Source organism: Lissotriton vulgaris, unplaced genomic scaffold (assembly GCF_964263255.1).
Source record: "Lissotriton vulgaris unplaced genomic scaffold, aLisVul1.2 SCAFFOLD_1238, whole genome shotgun sequence".
NCBI classification, from domain to species: Eukaryota; Metazoa; Chordata; class Amphibia; order Caudata; family Salamandridae; genus Lissotriton; species Lissotriton vulgaris.
This window is the reverse complement of record NW_028253256.1, coordinates 318,740-330,826: the sequence shown is the minus strand read 5'-3', so window position 1 is coordinate 330,826 and position 12,087 is coordinate 318,740.

Here is a 12,087-nt window from a genome sequence, read left to right as displayed (position 1 = left end):
GGTCGTGAGTGGTTAGAGCCGGAGGGGGCATCTGGGGGCCGCCCTCCCTCGCAAGGGGGAAAACAGATTAGTGTTTAAGGGGCCCGAGTCGCTCTCCTTCGTAAGGCGGCTTCTTGTGAGTTGTGATTGGTGCTGGAGGGGCCCCCGGAGGCCAACTACCCCTCGCGGCGCGGTAAGTGATTAGTGCTGGAGGGATGGCCCACCCTAGCATGGCAGTAAGTGATTAGCATTGCAGGAGCGTCCGAGCCCACTCGCACAGAGTTAAGGACTAGCGCGGGGGAGGTCTGTAGTTCCACCTTCCGCCACACCCCTGGAATAGATAGCATTTGTCTGCAGCACACTGCAGCGCTAACGGGTCTTGGCTGACGTCTCTGGGGCATCCTAGTCAGCCCCGGGGGACAGACGGGTCCTGTGGTCAGAACAGCAAAGAATACATACCCACCCCTCAAAGCACTCCGAATGTGCCACCCTCTATGCCCCCTCACTGTAATATCAGGATTGGGTAACAGTGAGGTACCATGACAGGAAGTGTTGTTAGGGGAGGCCACGCCACCTTCAGCTCTGAATCAACACATAGTGATGAATCTGTTATGCTCAGGCCCAGACGCAGCATAAACGCCCATGCGTGCAGCAGGTTATTTCCCACCAGGGTGATGTGGCAGACGCCCCTTACCTCATTGTTGTGGTACTTCAACTCCCAGCTTCAACTTGTTCACCAGCAATCTTTCCACAATGCACCTGCGCACTATGTTTGTGATGCCAGTGTTTTAATTTATTTTGTGTTTTCCTTACAGACCGACAGATGCATGTGGGCCTCGGTCTTTACAGGCCTTTATTTTTCGTCACTTGCGATCAGGCGGACGCTGATTTTCTCAGCCCCAGTCCGGGGTATCGATAAAAAATTAATGAGGGCTGTGCCTGGCTGAGAACCGTGTCTGCCAGGGCCTGAATATTATAACTGTATATTAACACAGCGCAGCCTGCCGCAACCACGTCTGTCGTCTTCTGGATCTAGAATCAGGGGTCCAGGCGGCCGACAGTGGGGGTACCCCCCGCCCCCTTCAGAGTTGGGCCTTGTTGTGTATTCGCGCATTTAGAGAAAAATTAAACGTCCATGCGTCCTCACAGCACACAAGAGCTGTGAATGTTGGTGCAGGGGCGGCGAGACCATAACAATACAATCGGGAGGCGGGGGCAGCGAATGGGCAGTGGGCAGTCAAGGGGGCGGGCCGCAGGGAAACGAGTGGAAAAGAAGGCAGAAAGGGGTACAAAAACAAGGCAAAAACGAGTTGCACTGAAGGTAGAAGGGCACAAAAAAATGAATGGAACAGAGGGCAGAAGGGCACAAAAAACAAGTGGAACAGTGCAGAAAGGCACAAAAAACGAGTGGAACGGAGGTTAGAAGGGCACAAAAAATGAGGGAAAAAACGAGTGGAACAGAGGGCAGAAGGGCACAAAAACAAGTGGAACAGGGCAGAAAGGTACAAAAAACGAGTGGAACAGAGGGCAGAAGGGCACAAAAAACGAGTGGAGCAGGGCAGAAAGGCACAAATATTAAGTGGAACAGAGGGCAGAAGGGCACACAAAAAGAGGGGAAAACGAGTGGAACAGAGGGCAGAAGGGCACAACTCAAAAAAAAACAGAAAAACAAATGGCACAGAGGGCAGAAGGGCACAAAACGAGGGAAAAACGAGTGGAACAGAGGGCAGAAAGGCATAAAAATGAGGGAAAAATGAGTGGAACAGAGGGCAGAAAGGCACAAAAAACGAGTAGAACAGAGGGCAGAAAGGCACAAAAAACTGGGGAAAAATGAGTGGAACAGAGGGCAGAAAGGCACAAGAAATGAGGAAAAAACGAGTGGAACAGAAGGCAGAAGGTCACAAAAAAGAGTGGAACAGAGGGCAGAAAGGCACAAAAACAAGGGAAAATATAGGGGCAGCTAAGAACAGAAGGCAGAACGGGCAGAGAGGCACGGGGGCAGCAAGGGGAACAGAAGGGAAAACTGGGGGAGAGACACGGGGCAGTGAGGGGTACAGAAGGAAAGACCGGGCAGAGAGAGAAGAGGTTTTTAAAAATAAATTTAAATTGTACAAATTGCTTGGGGGTCCCTGTCTTCCAGTAGTGAATTAGTGGGTCCTCAGGAGTCAAAAGTTTGGGAACCACTGACCTACACCACATCATTCTCCTTAGAGTCTCGAGTAAAATGATACCTCCTTTGTGTGCGTGACTAATGCAGATTTGTCTAAAAACGTATTTAAAAAAAAGTAACGCTTAGAATTCTCTGTGCTATACCCTTACTCCCTATGTTTTGGGCTCTTCCTAGTCACAGGTCCTTGCCCTACCCACACAAGAGAGGTATCATTTTACTCGGGAGGCTGAGGGGAACGCTTTGGGGTAGGACATTTGTGCTGCCATTTTGGGCCAGATGTAGGTAAATCACATTTACCGATTTTGAAATACCGAATATTACCGATTCGGTATTTCAAAATCGGTAAATGGGATGTAGGTACCAACATCTGGATTTTTTACCGATTCCTTAAAAATTCGGTATTTACCGATTCGGTAAATACCAAATGGGTATTTGCTATTGAATCCTATGGGTCTTGAAGCCCATAGGATTCAATTCAAATACCGATTCGGTATTTACCGAATCGGTAAATACCAAATTTTTCAAGGGTGCAGGGGGTGTCACTTTGACAACCTCTAGCACCCCCAAAATGGGCATGTGTGCAATGTGGCACACAGACATGCCCTAAGGGCACGTCTGTCTGTCACATGGCACATGTGTACATGCACAGATGTGCATGTACACAGGAATCGATATTTTACCATGGATTTGTATTCCATGGTAAAATACCGATTCTGAAAGCCATGTGCCAATGGAAAATTGGCTACCCACATTTCAATCTTGCATTTTCGGTAATTTTACCGAATCGGTAAAATTACCGAATCGGTAAAATTACCGATTCGGTAAAATTACCGAAAATGCAACATTTAAGGGCCCCTACATGTCAATGGCCATTTACCGGTCGGTAACGGCCGAATTCGGCCATTACCGGTCGGTAAATGGCTATTTTCGGCCACCTACATCTGGCCCTTTGATTCCACACAAAAATATGTTATAAAGGTGTTTTTTTTCTGCTAAATTTGAGGCTTGCATGGGATTCTGGGTAGGAAAACTTTGGGGGATCCATGCAAGCCATAACTTTATAGACTTCGGCGGGTGTCTAGTTTTCAGAAATTTGTGGGTTAGGTATTTTCCCAAGATGGCAGCCAAGCCCGGGGTCAAACACCAAGGTGACCCCTTGCAAAACCAGGTTGTTTTGTGATAGGTCATTTTGATGTCTACTCAGTACTTTTTGGGCCCATGCCTGTAGTGGGTACTTGACCCATCCACGTGAGTGAGGTATGATTTTTATTGGGAGACCTGGGGGAAAGCTGGGTGGTAGAAAATTTGCGGATCCACAAAGATTCCAAAACTTTCCCACACAGAAATTTTAGTAAAAAGGGTTTTTTTCAGCTAAATTTGCTGTTGGAATTGGAATTGGAATTGGAATTGGTATTTATAAAGCGCGGCTGTCGCTCCGGAAGAAGCATCCTGGTACTGACTGGAAGGTGTGTAGAAGGATGGAATTGGGCCGGGTTAGATGGTGTCCCGCACATACTCATCAGATAGGCTGAAGATCCATGTTTTAAGTTGTTTCCTAAATTGGCTTTCGTTGGTCAGGGATCTCAGATGCTTGGGCATAGCGTTCCATGCTTTGGAAGAAAGGTGGGTAAGAGTTTTACCCCCTTTGGTTTTTAGGTTGAAGTTGGCTAGTGTTATTAGGTTGTTGTTGGAGGATCTCAGAGTCCTCTGGGGGTTGTAGCGGGGATAACGTTTGATTAGGTACTTGGGGCCAGTGTGGTTGAATGCCCGAAAAGCAACAGTTAGGATCTTGAATAGGATCCTTTTGTGCAGGGGTAACCAGTGGAGGGTTCTTAGGGCGGTGGAGGCTGAAGATCTTCTGGGGAGTTTAAGCACCAGCCTGGCAGCCGAATGCTGAACACTTTGCAGTTTTTTGAGGGTGGCTTTTTTCACACCTGCCAGGAGACCATTACAGTAATCTATGCGCGAGAGGATCAGCGCCACAGTTACCGTCTTTCTGGCTTCAATTGGTAGGAAATAAAAAAATTTTTTAAGGGATTTAATGATTCCGAAGCAGCTTCCTGCCACTGTCCTGACATGCTGGTCGAAGGATAGGTCAGTATCGAAGGTGACTCCAAGGTTTCTTGCAGTAGCGACAGTCTGGGGGGGGGGGCTGTGGAGTCCTCTGGCCACCAGAGATGGGGACAGAAGTTGACGTTTTTCCCCATGGGGAGGATCTCTGTCTTCCCTGTGTTACACTTGAGATGGTTAGTTTCCATCCATAGGAAGACATCTTTCAGGCAGTTTGTTAGATTTTGTTCGGCGGTTGTGGAGTTCTCCTCAAGTGGGACTATGAGTTGGGTATCGTCGGCATAAGATGTAACAGTGATACCGTATGATTCGATCAGAGAGATAAGGGGTATGAGGTAGACGTTAAAAAGCAGAGGGCTTAAAATAGAACCCTGTGGGACTCCTGATCGTATCTTTTTCTCTACTGATCTGAAAGGTCCTAGTTTGATAGATTGTGATCTTTCGGTAAGGAAGGACGTTATCCATTCTAATGCTAGGTCAGAGATGCCGATGTCCCTAAGTCTGTCTAGGAGTATGAGGTGGGAGATTGTGTCGAACGCTGCCGTGAGGTCCAACAAGATCAGTACGGCGTTTTTCCTTTGATCTTGGAGAAGTTTTATGGAGTCAGTCAACTCAATCAGGGCTGTTTCTGTTGAGTGCTCTGGACGGAATCCTGATTGTTGGGGGTGGAGGATATTATTCGTTTCCAAATGGGTTTTGAGCTCCCTGTAGACTATTTGTTCTGAGATTTTCCCCAAGACTGGGAGGAGGGAGATTGGGCGGAGGTTGGTCAGGTCCGATGGGGGTTTGTTCGGCTTTTTCATTAGAGGTTTAACGGTGCCGTGTTTCCATGCACTAGGGACAATACCAGTGCTGAGGGAGGTGTTCACTATTTCATTTATGATGGGGTTGACAGTGTCAATCAGTTGATGCAGGATGCTGGGAGGGCAGGAGTCGGAGGGGGCGCCTGACTTGCATGCTAGGATGACTTCCTTGGTTTGTGCTAGGGTGACCTGTGAAAAGGTCTTTAGGTACGCCGTGGAATTATCTTCTTGTTCCTGTCTGAAGGGGGACTGTGAACGTTGGTATGGAGGGAAGTTTTTCTGAATAAGGTTGATTTTCTCTTCAAAGAAGTCTGCTATTTTGTCGCAGAGATCTTGAGAGGGAGGTATTTCAGACTGTAAGGTTTTAGGATGAGTGAAGGATTTCACTATTGCAAACAGGGTTTTTTGCTTTTGTTTGGCCTCATTAATGGTTCTGGTGTTACAAGGGGATTCTGGGTAGGAACACTTTGGGCAACCCATGCAAGCCATACCTCGCTGGACACCCCTGGGTGTGTAGTTTTCAGAAATGTGTAGGTTTGGTAGGTTTAGTAGGTTTCTGAAAATGGCCGCCTAGTCCCGTTCCGAAAACCCAGGTGACCCCCTTGCAAAACTAGGTTGTTTTGTTATAAATCATTTTGATGTCTCCTCAATACATTTTGGGCCCTTGCATGTAGCGGGTACTTGACTCACCCACGTGAGTGAGGTATCTTTTCTATCAGGAGACCTGGGGAAATGCTGGGTTGTAGGAAATTTGTGGATCCACGTAGATTCCAGAACTTTCACACACAGAAATTTAAGAAAAAAGTGGGTTGTTTTCAGCTATATTTAGGGTATGCAGTGGATTCTGGGTAGGAAAACGTTGGGGGACCCACGCAAGCCATACCTCGCTGAACCCCCTGGGTGTCTAGTTTTCAGAAATGTGTGGGTTTGGTAGGTTTACTGAGATGGCTGCCGACCCCGGGACCAAGTCAAGTACCCGCTATAGGCAAGGGCCCAAAACGTATTGAGTAGACATCAAAATGACCTATCACAAAACAGCCTGGTTTTGCAAGGGGAGTTACCTGGGTCTTTGGCCCCGGGCTCAGTAGCCATCTTGGAAAACCTATAGAACACACACATTTCTGAAAAGTAGACACCCAGGGAGGTCCTGCAAGGTATGGCTTGCATAGATTTCCTCAACGTTTTCCTACCCAGATAGCCCCGCAAAGCTCAAATTTAGCTGAAATCACTTTTGTTTTTAATTCTGTGTGGGAGAGTTCTGTAATCTAAATGGACCCACAAATTTCCAACCACCCAGCATTCCCCCAGGTCTCCCGAAATTATACCTCACTCGCGTGAATGGGTCAAGTACCCACGACGGAGAAGGGCCCAAAATGTATTGAGAAGACATCAAAATGACCTATAACGAAACAACCTGGTTTTGCGAGGGGTCACCTGGGTTTTTGGTCCCAGGCTCGGCAGCCATCGTGGGAAGCCTACCAAACACACACATTTCTGAGAACTAGACAAATTTAGCTGAAAAGGTCACTTTTTTGCAAATTTCTGTGTGGGAAAGTTCTGGAATCTGTGTGGATCCACAAATTTCCTACCACCCAGCGTTCCCCCAGGTCTCCCGATAAAAATGGTACATTACTTGTGTTGGTAGGTACAGTGGCTGCAACAGGGAATGGACCAAATCATACCGTGGAGACTTCAAAATTACTCATAACAAAACAACCTTGTTTTGGGGAGGCACCTGGGGTTTTGGCCCCAGACTCGCCGCCATCTAAGGAAACATACCAAACCCACACATTTCTGAAAACTAGGTACCCTGGGGAGTAGACTGAGTTATGGATTGCGTGGATCTCCCAATGTTACCTTACTCAGAATTCCCTGCAAACCTCAAATTTAGCTAAAAAACACATTTTCCATATATTTTTGTGTTGGATTACCGTGCCGGCACAAATGACCTACACCACAGCGTTCTCCTTAGTGTCCCAAGGTAAAATGATAACTTGCTTGCATGGGTGACTGTAACGACCGGATTTTCGGACCAGATAGAATCAGCTCACCAAGATACCACCAACCCAGCCGAAACGTAACCACCTCCTCCTCAGGACCTACTTACCGAGGCACCTGGGTACCTACCTGAGGATGGGGAATTAGCAATATACAAGCTCATATCATCAAAAACACCACTAAATATATAAGATTACTAGGAATACTCACTGATTACTAAAGAATTCCAAATTCTCTACCACACTCATACCTTATAGTCTTGCGGCAACTCAGGCCCAGACTATGCTACCCTCCTACTCATAATGAAGGCGGCAGTTCCGATTACTTACCATTACACACTGACCAAAATCAGTGCTCACTCAAGCCACAATCCTGTGGGTATATCTTATTAATGCCACTCTCTCTAGCAGCAATCTCACTACGCACCGTATCCTTCCGGTGCTCTCACTCTCTCACACAAGCCACAATCCTGTGGGCATACACATTGATCACAATCAATGCTCTCACTTTCTCACACAAGCCACAATCCTGTGGGTATACACATTGACCACCATCAATGCTCTCACTAATGCCACTCTCTCTAGCAGCAATCTCTGTCCTATGAATACCTTCAGCACTCTCTCTCTCTGTTGGGAAGTTTCTCTATATATATCTAATATCTACTGGGGATGTCTCATACACAATTGTTATATTTTATGTGGTAGATAGACAGTTCAACCATCTCACACAAGAATGGCCAAATTATGATATGCAAAGGTTATTCTCTGATTCAAGTGCTCCCTGCTCCCTTGCTCAGTTACCACTTACCCGGACTCGAGACGCATCCGTCCACATAACAGCATCTGACTAGACGAAAGGTTAACTTTGCCAAGAAATAACAGTTACACAATGGTTCACTAAGAACTGGGGTCCCTTTATTACAGAATAGCAAATTATAACATCACAATAACTAGCAATCTAGATATAGCCCAAAAAGTAAAGGGGAAATAGGTACATACACAGATCTGCGGGGTCTCTTTATTATAATGGAAAACAAGAAAGCTTTATTACTAACACATCCACATATAGCTGACAGGAACTGTAGATAGCTGAAAAGGGAAATGGATTATAACAGACTGCACACCGCTGAAAGAAAAGGGATTAATCAGTGTAACAATACAGTAGGGAATATAGCTTAGGAAATAAAGGACAAGATTAATGTATATATGTATATATATGGGCACTAATATAACAGGACAGATATCACCTGATTATTATGAAGTCTTGTTCTAGCTGTCATCTGGGTTCCTCTCTCGTCTGTGCCTTGGCTCATCTCAGATTCTCCCCTGCACTCTTGGACACACATCTGCGCCAATCACTCTGCACTGGATTCCTCTCTCCCACAAACTGTCTTCACCTTCCAACTTCAGTCTAATGATATAGTTTCTGCCGCTCTAATAACCGTTCGCTCCACTAGCTTCTTCACTCTGTCTGATTGTTCCAGCTCCAATGTCCAACTCACTCCAGCTGCTCCCACAGACTAATCCACGATATAACTTCAGTCTCTTCCAAAAGGTATCACTCCAAAGTCCAGCTGTTAACTGCCTGCTCCAACTGATCACAACTCCTTCTGACAAGTAACTGCTTCTGCCCACAACTGCTTCTGACTGCTTTCTTCAGCTCCAAAAATCATCTGACTGCTCTCTCCAGCTCCAGCAACCATCTGAACTCTACCATTCCAAAAACCACCTGAACACCCTGCCTCTTCTGCACTTCGCTAATATGGAATGCTCTCTCCTCATGGAAATTTCCAACAGAGAGCTGCCTCCCACCGAAATCCTGTGCCAGCTCCGAGGCTCTCCGCGCAGCTGCAGTGACCATCTGCATGTTATGTCTGGACCCAAAAGACAAACACATTCTTTCGATAAGATCCAGTCTCCGCTGGTTTTCCCCTAGCACACAACAGGCTTAACTATAAACATCACCTTTACCCTGCAAGCTCCTCAGTCAGCAGAGGCAGAAAGCGAAATGGAGTCTCTCTGGTTCTGTGCCTTGTAGGCCCGAAAAGGATGAAATAGACACTTAGCTCTATACACAAACCCTACCAATAGGTAATATAAAGTCAGAACTACAGGATCCATCCTCTACTATAGATAGAATGATGAAAGGACACATAATTATGTCAAAGCCAATAGGCAATAGATCGATTAGAGTCAGAAATAAGGGATCTATCATCATATAAAGCGGCTATCCTCTAGTTTATGCTTCAAGGTCTGAAAAGAGGCCTGAAAAGGACCAAAACAAGTTAAGAATAGGGATCTAGGATGGTAGCGAACTTAAAGTCACCATCACTCAAAAATAGAGCCAAAAACCCGGTCACTACAGTGACTAATACAGAATTGGCTAAAAACGTATTTATTTTTAAATATAGCGCTTAGAGTACTCAGTGCTATACCCTTAATCCCTATGTTTTGGGCTCTTCCCAGTCACACTCCCTTGCCCCACCCACACAAGTGAGGTATAATTTTACTCTGCAGACTGAGGGGAAAACTGTGGGGTAGGATATTTGTGCCGGCACAGTGATTCCACCCAAAAATATGTGGAAAATATGTTTTTTTCAGCTAAATTTGAGGTTTGCAGGGGATTCTGGGTATGAAAATGTTGTGGGATCCATGCAAGCCATACATCACTGGACTTACCCGGGTGTCTAGTTTTTAGAAATGTGTTGATTTGGTACTTTCCCAAGATGGCCGCCGAGCCCAGGGCCAAAAACCCAGGTGACTCCCCTTGCAAAACCAGGCTGTTTTGTGATAGGTCATTTTGATGTCTACTCAGTACGTTTTGGGACCCTGCCTGAAGCGGGTACTTAACTTCGTCCCGTGGTCGGCAGCCATCTAGGGAAACCTAACAAACCCACACATATCTGAAAACTAGACACCAAAGGGAGTTGAGCGAGGTAGAGCTGGTGTGGGTCCCCCAATGTTTTCTTACCTAGAATCCCCTGCAAACCTCAAATTTAGCTGAAAAATAGTTTTTTAATCAAATTTCTGTGTGGGAAAGTTCTGGAATCTGTGTGGATCCACACATTTCCTACCACCCAGCATTTCCCCAGGTTTCCCCTATAAAAATGGTACATCACTTGTGTTGTTAGGCACAGTGGCTCCAACAGGAAATGGACTAAATCATACTGTGGAGATTTCAAAATTACCCATAAGAAAAGAACCTTGTTTTGGGGGGGCACCTGGGGTTTTGGCCCCAGACTCGCCGCCATTTAAGGAAACATACCAAACCCACACATTCCTGAAAACTAGGTACCCTGGGGAGTACAATGTGGTATGGCTTGCGTCGATCTCCCAATGTTACCTTACCCAGAATCCCCTGCAAACCTCATATTTAGCTAAAAAAAACAATTTTCCTTATATTTTTGTGTGGGATCACTGTGCCAGGACAAATTACCTACACCACAGCATTCTCCTTAGTGTCCAAGGTAAAATGATATCTAACTTTCATAGGTGAATGATAAAGAATTGGCTAAAAACTTATTTTTTAAAAAATGTAGTGCTTAGAATACTCAGTGCTATACCCTTAATCCCTAAGTTTTGGGCTCTTCCCAGTCACACGCCCTTGCCCCACCCACACAAGTGAGGTATCATTTTACTCAGAAGACTGAGGGGAACACTGTGGGGTCGGAAATTTGTGCCGGCACAGTGATTCCACCCCCAAATATGTGGAAAATGTGTTTTTTTCAGCTAAATTTGAGGTTTGCAGGGGATTCTGGGTAGGAAAATGTTGTGGGATCCATGCAAGCCATACATCACTGGACTTACCCGGGTGTCTAGTTTTTAGAAATGTGTGGATTTGGTAGTTTCCCAAGATGGCCGCCGAGTCCGGGGCCATAAACCCAGGTGACTCCCCTTGCAAAATCAGGCTGTTTTGTGATAGGTCAATTTGATGTCTACTCAGTACGTTTTGGGACCCTGCCTGAAGCGGGTACTTAACTTGGCCCTGGGGTTGGCAGCCATCTAGGGAAACCTAACAAACCCACACATTTCTGAAAACTAGACACCCACGGGAGTCCAGCGAGGTATGGCTTGTGTGGGTCTGTCGTAATTTGACAGTGATCGGGTTAGCGTTAAGCTTTGCTACACGAAGGCTATTTTTAGTACTGGTCAAGCTTGCACATGCGTAGTCAAACCCTCTGTACTAGTGGACAGTCATCACTTAGGAATGTTCTCCAAAACTGACCAGTAGTGTTATAACTCCTCCCATGAGCTGGCTGTGTTCCAAAAATGACCTTATATGTACCTAAACTGAGCAAATGTGTTCCGCCTACTCTTTTTATTACTGTAAAACTGTATAAAAGAGGTCTGGCACCAATGTTCCGTGTGATACTTCTTGCATTACCGAAGGGTGCTGTAGGAATGTACCACCACCCATGGGGTCTTAATAAACTTGTCTTTTGCATTTCCAGTTTCCGTGCCAACTTCTGTTTTATGGTGTAAGCGGTTTTTGCGGAATATGTAGGTCTGGAGAACCCGATACCACAGGTCCCCCAATGTTTTCCTACCAGAATCCCCTGCAAACCTCAAATTTAGCTGAAGAAGAACTTTTTTCAAATTTCTGTGTGGTAAAGTTCTGGAATAAACGTGGATCCACAAATTTCCTACCAACCAGCATTCCGCCAGGTCTCCTGATAAAAAATTATTCCTCACTCGCCTGGATGGGTCAAGTACCCGCCACAGACTAGGGCTCAAAACGTATTGAGTAGACATCAAAATGACTTATCACAAAACAACCGGGTTTTGCAAGGGGGGTCACCTGGGTTTTGGCCCCAGGCTTGGCGGCCATCTAGGAAAACCTACTAAACCCACATATCTCTTAAAGCTAGACACCTGGGGGAGTCCAGTAAGTTATGGCTTGCGTGGGTCTCCCAATGTTTTACTGCCCAGAATCCCCTGCAAACCACAAATATAGCTGAAGAAAACACGTTTTTCTCAAATTTCTGTGTGGGAAAGTTCTGGAATCTGTGTGGATCCACACATTTCCCAGCAGCCAGCGTTCCCCCAGGTCTTCCGATAAAAATGGTAC